The sequence below is a fragment of the Microcebus murinus genome, chromosome 1 (genome assembly GCF_040939455.1).
Source record: "Microcebus murinus isolate Inina chromosome 1, M.murinus_Inina_mat1.0, whole genome shotgun sequence".
Taxonomy (NCBI): domain Eukaryota; kingdom Metazoa; phylum Chordata; class Mammalia; order Primates; family Cheirogaleidae; genus Microcebus; species Microcebus murinus.
Genome location: NC_134104.1, coordinates 160,706,400 through 160,720,551, shown reverse-complemented (window position 1 = coordinate 160,720,551; position 14,152 = coordinate 160,706,400). Strand labels below are relative to the sequence as shown.

The window sequence follows — 14,152 nt, the reverse complement described above, 5'->3', positions numbered from 1 at the left end:
AGGGAATTGAATTCTAGGAGAAGTGAGCCCTGGGGCAAAGATTTAAAAATGTACAAAGAGGATATAAGCCTGGAAACAGATCACCAAGCAGTGGCAGTTGAAGGGGACAGAGCCCGAGGGAGACCACAGACTCAGTAGTAGATGATACTTCAGCCAGCCTAAAGCAAACTGAAATCTTTATAACCTGAGAACACATTGACCATTTTCTCAGTTGGGAAGCTGGATTTTGGGAGCCAGTACTTTCTGCATGTTCAGATCAGCCCATCTGCACATACATTTGCGTAGAAGCACAGAGCAGTGGAGTCAGACAACAGTCCAGTGCTCTCATCTCAGATATGCTATTACTGTGCGTCTCTGGCAAGTTACTTAATCTCTTCACCTCAGTTTTGTCCACACAGAAAATGCAAGTGACTGTGCCCACCATGCAGACCATGTTTTGAGAACAGCTGCATGTGGACTCACCTAGCACAGAGCCTGGCAGATAGCAGGTGCTTTTAAGTACGTAAGATGTGAAAAACCCTGTGCCAGGCACTTTAGGGGATAAAAAGAAGAACACAAAAAGTATCTCCACTCACAAAAGCTTCACATTGTAGTAGAGAAGATATGGGCACACTTAGAAGAATGAAATGTTGAGTAAGAAAAGCAATTTTTTTTGTTTTGGTTTCCCAAACTGGGAATTGAGCAGGGATTCCTAGAGGAGATTCCATTTTATCTGAATCTTGAAAAATAAGCAGAGTTTCCATAATCAGGGAAACTCCCATTTTATACAGGATATCAGGCGTTAGCTTCTTAGGGGCCAATATGACCAGGGTATAGGAAGGTAAACATATGTGGTGAGCTTAGAGAATGGTGAGTCATCCTAGGAGCAAGCAGTTATTGGGAGTTCAGAATGGAGAGGAGTGAGTATAGGGGATGAGGCTAGAGGTGAAAATTTGGGCCAGAAAATTTGAATGCCACTATAAGGAATTTGGGGCCAGAGAGAAATATGGAATGCTTTTGAAAGCATAATGGAAGAGTGGCTGTGTGGGGTGAAGGATGAATGGGAGCAGAAGTCAGTTTGAAACAGGCACAAGTTAAGAGGCTTAGGCGGCGGTCCAAGTGAGGATGATGGAGACGGAACCTGGAGGAGAAGAATTGGAAAAGACAGGAAGCAGAGAGAAGCACAGAGAAAATAGCTTTATAAAATGCTTATCGAGTGTTGAGTGAAGGTGAAATTAGTAGGATATGGGAACAGATTGGCTTGAGGGGAAGGCAGAGGGAGGAAGAGAAGATAGGTGAAGTTTTTAACCTGGGCTAAATGATGTCATAAATTTGAGCTCCCGGTGAGTCTAAATTTTTTTTTCAATTACTTAGTTCTGTTGTTTTGGATTATGTTTTTGTTTATTTCAAAGTGAAAATATCCTTTTTAATAGTTATAAAGATAGAGCATTGTCATTATCCTAACACTAATAATTCAGAAATGTGTCAGCAATGAAGTAAGAATCTCCAAATTACCACCATACAGAGATAATCATTGTTAACATTTTAATAATTGAAATTGTTCTCTCTTCCTCTTTCCTTTCTTCCTTTTTCCATTCATTCTCCTCCCATGCATATATAATTTTATATGAAAGTGGTGAATCAGTACTTGCTACTATATAGTCGGCTTGGTTCCCTAACAACATGGCATTAGTCTCAGTGCTTGTGAGTGAGCATAGATTTACTTTATCATTTTTCATAGCTGTGGAGCCGTCTACTTGTATCTGCAGTACCGTGATTTATTTAACCAATCCCTTTGAATGAATGTTGAGTTTGTCTCCAGGTTTTGCTGTTAGACATCACACATTTTAAAGCTTTCTCTTATAACAATACATTCATATCAGGTGGTCCATTTCTAAGTACTTTTGCTAACAGTAACTTTTGACAATTTTTTAAGTCATTTTGATTTGGAGGCTCTCCTTTCTCCCAATAAAAGGAAGGGTGAATCTTCATTTTCTTTATTTTTTCATAGTAAATGGGAAAAGCTTTATAGGTTTATTATCTGTTTATACTTTTTCCTTTGACGAAAAGGAAAAAGTATAAACAGATAATAAATCTATTTTAATTCCCTGATGGCATATTTGATAAATATCTTTGTGTATTAATGATATATACCCTTTGTTATAAACATTGACAGTATTTTCCCAGTGTGTTTGTGTGTGTGCATTTGCCATTTAGACATTCCTGTTTTACACCTACCGATCTTTGCTTCATGGTTTCTGGTTTCCTGGTCAGGACTAACAAGACCTTGCATTACGTCCACAAATAACAGGTAGATGTCTGAAGCAGTGGGTCTGGAATGTGCTCAGCTGCACTCTGCTATTTACCCTCTGGGCCGCACAAGCTTTCTGCTGAGTTCCTAGTGGCAGGGCAGGCAAGGATATCATTAAGAGCTTTGACTGTCTTAAAAATGGAAGGCTTCCATCTCTCTGAAATCCCTTCTCTTGATAAAACACATGCAAACATAATCTGAAGTCAGAACCAATGCCAAGAAAAAGAGAGAATATGAATGATATAACTCAATACCTTATAAGAAGTCATTTCCAATTCAAAAGCTACCCTCCTCTCTGAGATTTTCCTCACTCCTTTTTGTCCACAACAGTGGTGTGAGCTGACATATTTGTATTTAACACTGAGGAGGCAGCCTGAACTTCATCAGCTGCTACTCTATTTGCATCACCTTTGGTGCAGGTTGCTGCCATCTTGAAAAATTATGTTGGGCTTCCTGTGAAGTGAGTTGCTCCATCCCTCTACATGCAACAAGCTTCTTGAATCCAGTGTTCCAAGCATTATAAACTCAATGGACTCTGGTTTTCCATGGATGATCTAGAGAAAAAAAATAGTGACATGATCTTCCTTTGAGATCCATTGCAAAATATGGATTCTAAACAATTCAAATGGCAAGGTGTCAGAGTGAAAATTGTTACTTGCAACTCAGGAAACTGAGGCGGGAGGATTGCTTGAGCTCAGGAGTTCAAATCCAGGGCAATAGAGTTAGGACCACCCATATCCTAAAAAATAAAAATAAAAATTGCTACTTTTAAGTAAAACAATTGGTGTTGAAGTTTTATATTTTTAGTATCAGGCCCAAATATTGTTAGCAGATTTTCCTAAGAAAAACAGCCCTGCTTTTCCATTTTTGCCTATTCTCTAGAGTTTCTTTTTGTCCTCTGCTGTAGCTTATTTAGTTTTATAGATATGTCCGTAGTATTCTTTAGCATCAATGTCTTAGATGGAGGGTAGCGACAGTCTTTTCACACTTTTATTTTACTATTATGACAGTTATGGCATTTTGGGTTTATGTATTCCTTTAATGTTCCTAAAAATTGATATATAGCAGACATGCATGAAAGTGCACAAATTGTTTGGTAAATTTTCACAAAGTGGACACATCTATGTGACCAACACCCAGATTAAAAAACAGAATATCTTGAGCACTCCAGAAGTCCAGTCATTATTTCTCTCAAAGATAATCATTAGCATGATTTCTAACACCACAGAGCAACTTTGCTTGCCTTTAAACTGTATGTTAATGAAATCATACCGTGTACATTCTTTTCTTTCCAGATTCTTTTGCACAGAATGTTTGTGAGATTCATTCACATGGTTGTGTTTACTTGTAGTCAATTCATTCTCATTGTTGTAGTGTATTCCATTGTTTAAGTATATAATGTTTATTTTTAATGCATCCTGTTTTTTATGGATCTTTGGGGACTATTATGAATAGTGCTGCTGTAACATTCTAGTAATTGTGTTTTGATGAACATTTGCACACATTTCTGTTATATATGTATTGAAGAGTAGAAAGGCATATTTAGCCTTCAATAGTGGTAGAGAGTCTATACCACATTTTGCATGAAAGTAGACCCCACAGCTATGCATTTTTATATTTCTGGGGGAAAATATTAGTATTTAATATTTGAAAGGAATTGAAAAATGTTCATTTACTTTGGCATGGTTTCCATTATTTGCTTTTATCTGAGAACTCACAAGTTACTCTATAGGTAATGTGGTTTGAGGTAAATTGGGTGTAAATGCACAATTCCTGCCTCATTCCAATTTACCAAGCCCAGCAGAAAACATTTGTTACCCTATATTTTTACAATACATTCATTGTGATGAGGCTCAAGCTTTACGAAAAGGAAATTGGAAGGAGAGAACTAATATGATCCAGTGTGATTTTAGTGTAACAACTGGAGCCTTTGCAAAGGAAGGAGCCAATAGGTCTGACACGAAGCAGTGGGGCACACGTTTTTGCAGTGGGATTAAGAGAATGGAAGAACTTATGCTTTTCACCATCAGAAAGTCCTCCCTGCAAACAGTCCACATTTAAAGTAAAATATTTCAAGCCTTCAGAAAGAAGCTGCAAGGGAAAATTGAACTAGCTCAACAACTTGACTGCATTTTCTAGATTCTAAATCTATAACAATAAATCACACTTGATCTCTTCTTGATCTTACGCCATCTGGTGATTGGGGAAGGATGTTCCAGAAGAGTTTATTGCAATGAGATAAAATTCTCCTTTCCATCAATATAATTCAACTATTATCATAATTATCAATTTCATATGATCTGATGTATTCATTGATTTTTCAATTAGGCTGCTAAAACAGAGATATCCTGAAATTCAGTGGTTTACACATGTTTATTTCTTCCTTACATCAGAATCTGTCTAGGCCACATAGTACTGACTAGGTGGTTTGACAGTGACAGGAACCCAGGCTCCTTCTATCTTATTGCTCTGCCATCCTCAGCCCATGACAGTCTCCATCTCTTGGTCCAAGATGGCTGTTCCAGCTCTCTGTATCCTGTTTGAGCTCTAACCACAAGAAGCAAAACAAGGTATAGGAGAGAACATATTCTTTTTCTTTAAAGGCATAGTCTGCATGTTGTATATATCCCTTAGCCAAAACTTAGTCACAAGGCCATATCCACTTGTAGGGAACGTGGAAAATATACTCCTTATTTGCATTTCCCTGATGATTAGAGATGTTGAGCATTTTTTCATATGTTTGTTGGCCATTCTTCTGTCTTCCTTAGAAAAGTTTCTGTTCAAGTCCTTTGCCCACTTTTTAATGGGGTTATTTGATTTTTTATTGCTCATTTTCGTGAGTTCTAAGTATATTCTAGTTATCAGGCCCTTATTGGATACGTAGGATGCAAAAATTTTCTCCCATTCTGTAGGTTGTCTGTTTACTTTCATGACTATTTTTTTGACTGTGCAGAAGCTTTTTAGTTTAATCATGTCTCATTTATTTATTTTTGTTGCTGCTGTGATTGCCTTTGGGGACTTCTTCATAAACTCTTTGCCTAGGCCGATGTCTAGGAGAGTGTTTCCAACATTTTCCTCTAGAATTCTAATACTTTCATACCTTAGGTTTAAGTCTGTTATCCAGCGTGAGTTGGTTTTTGTGAGAGGTAAAAGGTGTGGGTCCTGTTTTAGCCTTCTACAAGTGGCTATCCAGTTTTCCCAGTACCATTTATTGAAAAGGGATTCTTTTCCCCAGCGTATATTTTTGTCTTTCTCAAAGATTAGATGGCTATATGAGGATGGCTTTATATCAGGATTCTAAGATCTGTTCCACTGGTCAATATTTCTATTTTTATGCCAATACCAGATTGATTTAATTACTGCAGCTTTGTAGTATAGTTTGATATCTGGCATATTAATGCCTCCCATTTTGTTTTTGTTGCCTAGATTGCCTTTGATATCCGGGGTCTTCTTTGGTTCCATACGAAGCGTAAAATTATTTTTTCTATATCTGTGAAGAATGCTGATGGGATTTTAATAGGTATTGCATTGAATCTGTAGATCAGTTTGGGTAGTATAGACATTTTAATGATGTTGAGTCTGCCGATCCACAAGCATGGTATGGATTTCCATCTGTTTACATCCTCTGCTATTTCCTTCCTCAGTGTTTCATAGTTCTCCCTGTAGAGGTCTTTTACGTCCTTGGTTAAGTATATTCCTAGGTACTTTAATTTCTTTGTTGCTATTGTGAAGGGAATTGAGTCTTTGATTTGGTTCTCAAGTAGATTGTAGATGGTGTATATGAATGCCTCTGATTTCTGTGTATTGATTTTGTATCCTGAGACTTTACTAAATTCATTGATCAGTTCCAGGAGTTTCTAGGTTGAATCCTTGGGGTTTTCTAGATACAATATCATATCATCAGCAAACAGTGAAAGTTTGATCTCTTCTGCCCCTATTTGGATACCTTTGATTCCATTTTCCTGTCTGATTGCTGTAGCCAGAACTTCCAGCACTATGTTGAATAGAAGTGGAGATAGTGGCCAGCCTTGCCTGGTTCCAGTTCTGAGTGGGAATGCTTTCAATTTTTCCTCATTCAGTACGATGTTGGCTATGGGTCTGTTATATATGGCTTGTATCATTTTTAGGTATGTCCCTTCTATGCCTATTTTCTTAAGTGTTCATATCATGAAAGGGTGTTGAATTTTGTCAAAAGCTTTTTCTGCATCTATTGAAAGAATCATGTAGTCTTTGTTTATGCTTCTGTTTATGTGGTGAATTGCATTTATAGATTTACGTATGTTGAACCATCCCTGCATCCCTGGGATGAAGCCCACTTGGTCGTGATGGATTATTTTTTTGATAAGCGTCTGGATTTGGTTAGCTAAGATTTTGTTGAATATTTTTGCATTTATATTAATTAGGGATATTGGTCTATAGTTTTCTATTTTTGTTGCATCCTTTCCTGGTTTTGGTATCAGAGTAATATTCGCGTCATAAAAGGTGTCGGGGAGGTTTCCGTTCTTCTCGATGTTGTGGAATAGTTTCTGCAAGGTAGGTACTAGTTCTTCACTTAACTCCAGTGAGAATGGCGTTTATCAAAAAGTCTCCAAACAATAAATGCTGGTGTGGATGTGGAGAGAAAGGAACACTCCTACACTGCTGGTGGGACTGCAAACTAGTTCAACCTCTGTGGAAAGCAATATGGAGATACCTTAAAGCGATACAAGTGAATCTACCATTTGATCCAGCAATCCCATTGCTGGGCATCTACCCAAATGATCCAATGACACTCTACAAAAAAGACACCTGCACTCGAATGGTTATAGCAGCACAATTCGTAATTGCAAGGCTGTGGAAACAGCCCAAGTGCCCATCAATCCAAGAATGGATTAATAAAATGTGGTATATGTATACCATGGAGTACTATTCAGCTCTAAGAAACAACGGTGATATAGCACATCTTATATTTTCCTGGTTAGAGCTGGAACCCATACTACTAAGTGAAGTATCCCAAGAATGGAAAAACAAGCACCAGATATATTCTCCAGCAAACTGGTATTAACTGAGTAGCACCTAAGTGGACACATAGGTACTACAGTAATAGGGTATTGGGCACGTGGGCGGGGGAGGGGGCGGGTATCTACATACATAATGAGTGAGATGTGCACCATCTGGGGGATGGTCATGCTGGAGACTCAGACTTGTGGGGGCAGGGGGGAATGAGCATTTATTCAAACCTTAAAATCTGTACCCCCATAATATGCTGAAATAAAAAAATAAAATAAAATAAAAAAATATATATATAGTCCTTAGCTATGTGCCAAAGGACAGCTAAATTTCCGTAACTATAAAAGGGAAGAATGGATGTTGGGGAAAAAACAGCATCTACTATGTTGGGTTTGGAGCCTTTATAAATACATCGGATATTTTTATTCGTGAACTCTGATCTCTCCTCCATCTCTCTGTCTCATTCCTTGTCTTTCTTATTTCTTTACCTTCTTGCATAGAACTCATGTCTTAAAGCTCCTCAAATCACTTTTGATCCTTGGAAGTTCCCTGATAACAAGGAAATGGGAGGACAACAAGCCGTGTAGTCCTATCTTACCTTTCTCAGGGCTTAATCCAGGAAAACAAAAATTGTTTTTTCTTCTTTACTCAGGCTATGTGTTAATTTCCCTGAGGTAATTGGGATGGTTCTGGAATCCTGAGTCCACATACCCTTGATAAAGTTGAGCTAAAAAAATTTTTCACCTCAATTCCTAGCAACCTATATTTAACCAGAGCACTTGTCAGTGTGTGTTAGACAGGGAAATAATAGTTATCAGTCTCCAGTGAATTACAAAGGAAAATAATTCGTTAACCTTGAGATAGCAGGGGTGCTGGACGGCTAAATAGCATAGCCCCTCCACTCTTCAATAGGGCTGGGAGCTTGGAATGCATTGTCTTCACGGACAAGGAGAGCTGGACATTCATCGTGTGCCCCTGGAACAGGGTACCCACATTCCTTTGTAAGCTTGTCTCAGCTCATCTGCAGCCCTTCAGCACCTCTGAGCCACTCGTGATTGTCTTAAAGGGTGTAATTTTCTGGCAGGCATATTTTGAGCATCCTTTTGGGAGAGACAGTCATCCAGCTCTAGAGTTAGCCAATCTGAATTTGACTTCCAGTTTTACTACTGCTCACTTACTTTCTTAATATCCTTCAGTTTTTAACATGAGGAAATTTTGCTAGTAACGTTGAGTTAGTTCACTCCATTCATTCATCCAACAGTTGTTGGTTTCATGAAAACTGAAGAAGTATGAGTGTGGGTAGGGCTCGTTTATGGCTGAATATGTGGGCTAGAAAATACACATTTATTTAGCACAGGTATGTTCAGTCTAGGCTGACTGTTATGTTTCTGGCAGGATGTTTCTAACAAGACATGCGATACATGAAGTGATTAGGAGCTGGGCTCTGAAGTTAGGCACATGTAGGATAGATGCCCACCTCTGTGTGACCTTCTATGAGTTGCAGGTGGTTCTCTGTGGTGTTTTTGTTGAGATTATTGACTCTGGAATCAAATCCCAGCTCTACCCGTTTCTAATTATGTGACCTTGGGCAAGTTATTTAACCTCTCTATACCTTAGTCTCCTTCTTTAAATGTAGGATCCATAATGAGACTTGCTTTATGTTTTTCAAAAGAATTATTACAGATGATGTAACATATGGAAGGCATTTAGTATAGCACCTAGAACATAGCAGGTGCTCAGTAAAAGGTAGCTTTTGTATTGTATTGGTTGTTGTCAGATTTTTTTTTCTGAATTTTTTTTTTATTTCGGCATATTATGGGGGTACAGATTTTAAGGTTTCAATAAATGCCCATTTCCCCCCCTCCCCCCAAAAGTCTGAGTCTCCATCATGAACATCCCCTAGATGGTGCACATCTCACCCATTATGTATGTATATACCTGCCCCCCTCCCCCCTCCCACCCGCCCAATACCCTATTACTGTAGTACCTATGTGTCCACTTAGGTGCTACTCAGTTAATACCAGTTTGCTGGAGAATATATCTGGTGCTTGTTTTTCCATTCTTGGGATACTTCACTTAGTAGTATGGGTTCCAGCTCTAACCAGGAAAATATAAGATGTGCTATATCACCATTGTTTCTTAGAGCTGAATAGTACTCCATGGTATACATATACCACATTTTATTAATCCATTCTTGGATTGATGGGCACTTGGGCTGTTTCCACAGCCTTGCAATTACGAATTGTGCTGCTATAAACATTCGAGAGCAGGTGTCTTTTTTGTAGAGTGTCATTGGATCATTTGGGTAGATGCCCAGCAATGGGATTGCTGGATCAAATGGTAGATTCACTTGTATCGCTTTAAGGTATCTCCATATTGCTTTCCACAGAGGTTGAACTAGTTTGCAGTCCCACCAGCAGTGTAGGAGTGTTCCTTTCTCTCCGCAACCACACCAGCATTTGTTGTTTGGAGATTTTTTGATAAAGGCCATTCTCACTGGGGTTAAGTGATATCTCATTGTGGTTTTGATTTGCATTTCCCTGATGATTAGAGATGTTGAGCATTTCTTCATATGTTTGTTGGCCATTCGTCTGTATTCTTTAGAAAAATTTCTGTTCAAGTCCTTTGCCCACTTTTTAATGGGGTTATTTGATTTTTTCTTCCTAATTTTCGTGAGTTCTAAGTATATTCTAGTTATCAGTCCCTTATCGGATGCATAGGATGCAAAAATTTTCTCCCATTCTGTAGGTTGTCTGTTTACTTTCATGACTATATCTTTGGCTGTGCAGAAGCTTTTTAGTTTGATCATGTCCCATTGATTTATTTTTGTTGCTGCTGTGATTGCCTTTGGGGACTTCTTCATAAACTCTTTGCCCAGGCCAATGTCTAGGAGAGTGTTTCCAACATTTTCCTCTAGAGTTCTAATAGTTTCATACCTTAGGTTTAAGTCTGTTATCCAGTGTGAGTTGGTTTTTGTGAGAGGTAAAAGGTGTGGGTCCTGTTTTAGCCTTCTACAAGTGGCTATCCAGTTTTCCCAGCACCATTTATTGAAGAGGGATTATTTTCCCCAGCGTATGTTTTTGTCTGCTTTGTCAAAGAATAGATGGCTATATGAGGATGGTTTTATATCAGGATTCTAAGATCTGTTCCACTGGTCAATATTCCTATTTTTGTGCCAATACCATTTTGTTTTAATTACTGCAGCTTTGTAGTATAGCTTGATATCTGGCATATTAATGCCTCCCATTTTGTTTTTGTTGCCTAGAATTGCTCTTGATATTCGGGGTCTTCTTTGGTTTCATACGAAGCGTAGAATTATTTTTTCTATATCTGTGAAGAATGCTGATGGGATTTTAATAGGTATTGCATTGAATCTGTAGATCAGTTTGGGTAGTATAGACATTTTGATGATATTGAGTCTGCCGATCCAGGAGCATGGTATGGATTTCCATCTGTTTACATCCTCTGCTATTTCCTTCCTCAGTGTTTCATAGTTCTCCCTGTAGAGGTCTTTTACGTCCTTGGTTAAGTATATTCCTAGGTACTTTAATTTCTTTGTTGCTATTGTGAAGGGAATTGAGTCTTTGATTTGGTTCTCAAGTAGATTGTTGTTGGCGTATATGAATGCCTCTGATTTCTGTGTATTGATTTTGTATCCTGAGACTTTACTAAATTCATTGATCAGTTCCAGGAGTTTCTAGGTTGAATCCTTGGGGTTTTCTAGATACAATATCATATCATCAGCAAACAGTGAAAGTTTGATCTCTTCTGCCCCTATTTGGATACCTTTGATTCCATTTTCCTGTCTGATTGCTGTAGCCAAGACTTCCAGTACTATGTTGAACAGAAGTGGAGATAGTGGCCAGCCTTGTCTGGTTCCAGTTCTAAGTGGGAAGGATTTCAATTTTTCCCCATTCAGTATGATGTTGGCTATGGGTCTGTCGTATATGGCTTGTATCATTTTTAGGTATGTCCCTTCTATGCCTATTTTCTTAAGTGTTCATATCATGAAAGGGTGTTGAATTTTGTCAAAAGCTTTTTCTGCATCTATTGAAAGAATCATGTGGTCTTTGTTTTTGCTTCTGTTTATGTGGTGAATTGCATTTATAGATTTACGTATGTTGAACCATCCCTGCATCCCTAGGATGAAGCCCACTTGGTCGTGGTGGATTATTTTTTTGATAAGTGTCTGGATTTGGTTAGCTAAGATTTTGTTGAATATTTTTGCATCTATATTCATTAGGGATATTGGTCTGTAGTTTTCTTTTTTTGTTGCATCCTTTCCTGGTTTTGGTATCAGAGTAATATTCGCTTCATAAAAGGTGTCGGGGAGGTTTCCGTTCTTCTCGATGTTGTGGAATAGTTTCTGCAAGATAGGTACTAGTTCTTCTTTATAAGTATGGTAAAATTCAGGTGTGAAGCCATCTGGACCGGGACTTTTCTTTTTAGGGAGATTTTTAATTGCTGTTTCTATTTCAGCTGTTGAGATTCGTCTGTTCAGGGAATCTATTTCTTCCTGGTTGAGCCTAGGGAGGCTGTGTGTTTCTAGAAATTTGTCCATTTCCTCCACATTTTCTAGTTTGTGTGCATAAAGATTTTTGTAGTATTCATAAATTGTATCTTGTATCTCTTTGGGATCAGTTGTGATATCTCCTTTTTTATTCCCGATGGAGCTTATTAGAGATTTCTCTTTTCTGCTTTTCGTTAGCTTAGCCAATGGTGTGTCAATTTTGTTTATTTTTTCAAAGAACCAACTTTTTGTTTTATTAATCTCCTGAATAGCTTCCCTGTTTTCAATTTCGTTTAGTTCTGATTTGGTCTTGTTGATTTCACTTCTTCTGCTGGGTTTGGGGTTGGTCTGTTCTTCTTTTTCCAGCTCTTTGAGTCGTTTCATTAGATTGTCTATTTGTGATCTTCTAGTCTTTTGGTTATAGGCATTTATGGAGCTAAACTTTCCTCTCAGAACTGCTTTAGCTGTGTCCCAGAGGAGTTGATAACTTGTCTCTCCATTGTCGTTTTCTTCATAGAACTTTTTTATTTCCATCTTGATTTCTTCATTTACGAAGTAATCATTTAGTAGGAGGTTGTTTAATTTCCACATTTTTGTGTAGAAATGTGAGTTTCTGTTAGGGTTGATTTCTACTTTTATTCTACTGTGATCTGAGAAGGTACATGGTATGATTTCTATTTTTTTAAATTTGTTGAGATTTACTTTGTGTCCTACGATATGGTCAATCTTAGAGAATGTCCCATGTGCTGATGAGAAGAACGTATATTCAGTGGATTTTGGGTAGAATGTTCTGTAGATGTCTGTCAGACCCAATTGTTCTAGAGTTTTGTTTAAGTCCATTATTTCTTTATTAATTTTCTGTTTGGAGGATCTGTCTAGTGCCGTCAATGGGGGGTTGAAATCTCCGGCGATTATGGAGTTGCTATTAATCCATTTGCTTAGCTCCAGTAAGGTTTGCTTTATGAATCTGGGTGCACCTAAGTTGGGTGCATATATATTTAAAATTGTTATCTCTTCTTGTTGGACTGTGCCCTTCACCATTATATAATGACCCTCTTTGTCTTTTACTACTTTTGTTGGTTTAAAAACTAAATCGTCTGAAATTAGAACTGCCACACCAGCCTTCTTTTGACTTCTATTTGCTTGGAATATTGATCTCCACCCTTTTATTTTTAGTCTATATGCATCCTTGCAGGTTAGATGTGTTTCCTGAAGACAGCATATACTTGGCCTGTATTTTCTTATCCATTCAGCCAGCCTATGTCTCTTGAGTGGAGAGTTTAAGCCATTCACATTTATTGAGAGAACTGATAGGTAAGGTAGATTACTGATCATTCTGTTGGGTTGGATGTTGTTGCTATGATTTCTGTCTTGAGCCATTGTAATATCTGGCCTTTAATATCTTTGGGTTTTGGTTGTTTTTATATTCGTGGGTTATTATTATGATGTTCTGTGGTAACGCTGTTTTAAGTACTTCTTGTAGGGCTGGTCCTGTCTTGGTGAATTCTCTGAGCCTTTGCTTGTCTGAGAATGTTTTTATTTCTCCTTCATATACGAAGCTTAATTTTGCAGGGAATAATATTCTAGGCTGGGCATTGTTTTGTTTCAACAGAGTGAGAATGGGGCCCCAGTCTCTCCTTGCTTGTAAAGTCTCATTAGAGAAGTCTGATGTTATTCGAATTGGCTTTCCCTTGTATGTTACTTGCTTCTTTTGTCTTACAGCTCTTAGGAGGGCCTCTTTAGTTGATACTTTGGTCAGTCTGATGAGTGCATGCCGTGACGTCTTCCTGTTTGCGTTGAATCTCCCAGGGGTCCTTTGAGCTTCTTGAACTTGTATATCGAGATTTTGAGCAAGGCCTGGGAAATTTTCCTCTCTTATATCTTCAAACAGCTTTTCCAACCCTTGAGTGTTGTCTTCTTCCCCTTCTTGTAACCCTATGACCCTCACATTAGGTTTCTTCACATAATCCCACAGCTCTTGTAGGCTTTGCTCTTTTCTCTTGTTTCTCTGCTCTATTTCTTTGACTGATTTATTTAATTGGTGGGTGTTATCTTCAAGCTCTGAGATTCTTTCTTCAGTTTGATCTACCCTGTTCTTGAGACTTTCCACTGTATTTTGTAGTTCCTTGAATTGATTCTTCATTTCCAGGAGTTCGGTTACACTTTTCTTCATTGTGTCTATTTGTTTCCCATATCCTGGAGGCTTTTTGTGGTTTCTTTGTGTTGGTTATTGAGTTGTAGCTGGTCGAGTGTTGTTATGATCCACAGACGAAATTCCCCTTCTGTCATATTGGTTGCCTGATTTTGGTTGGTGTCCGTTTCTAGGGGGCTGGTGCTCCTCTTTGGGGGTGTGTTTTCCGTTT

At 38.2% G+C, this 14,152-nt stretch overlaps 1 protein-coding gene across 9 annotated transcripts in view; it reads left to right on the top strand.

The window, feature by feature from the left end:
- ERC2 (ELKS/RAB6-interacting/CAST family member 2) overlaps positions 1 to 14,152 on the top strand; it is a 982,890-nt gene that overhangs the window by 650,701 nt on the left and 318,037 nt on the right. The gene's annotated exons all lie outside the window — the stretch shown is intronic.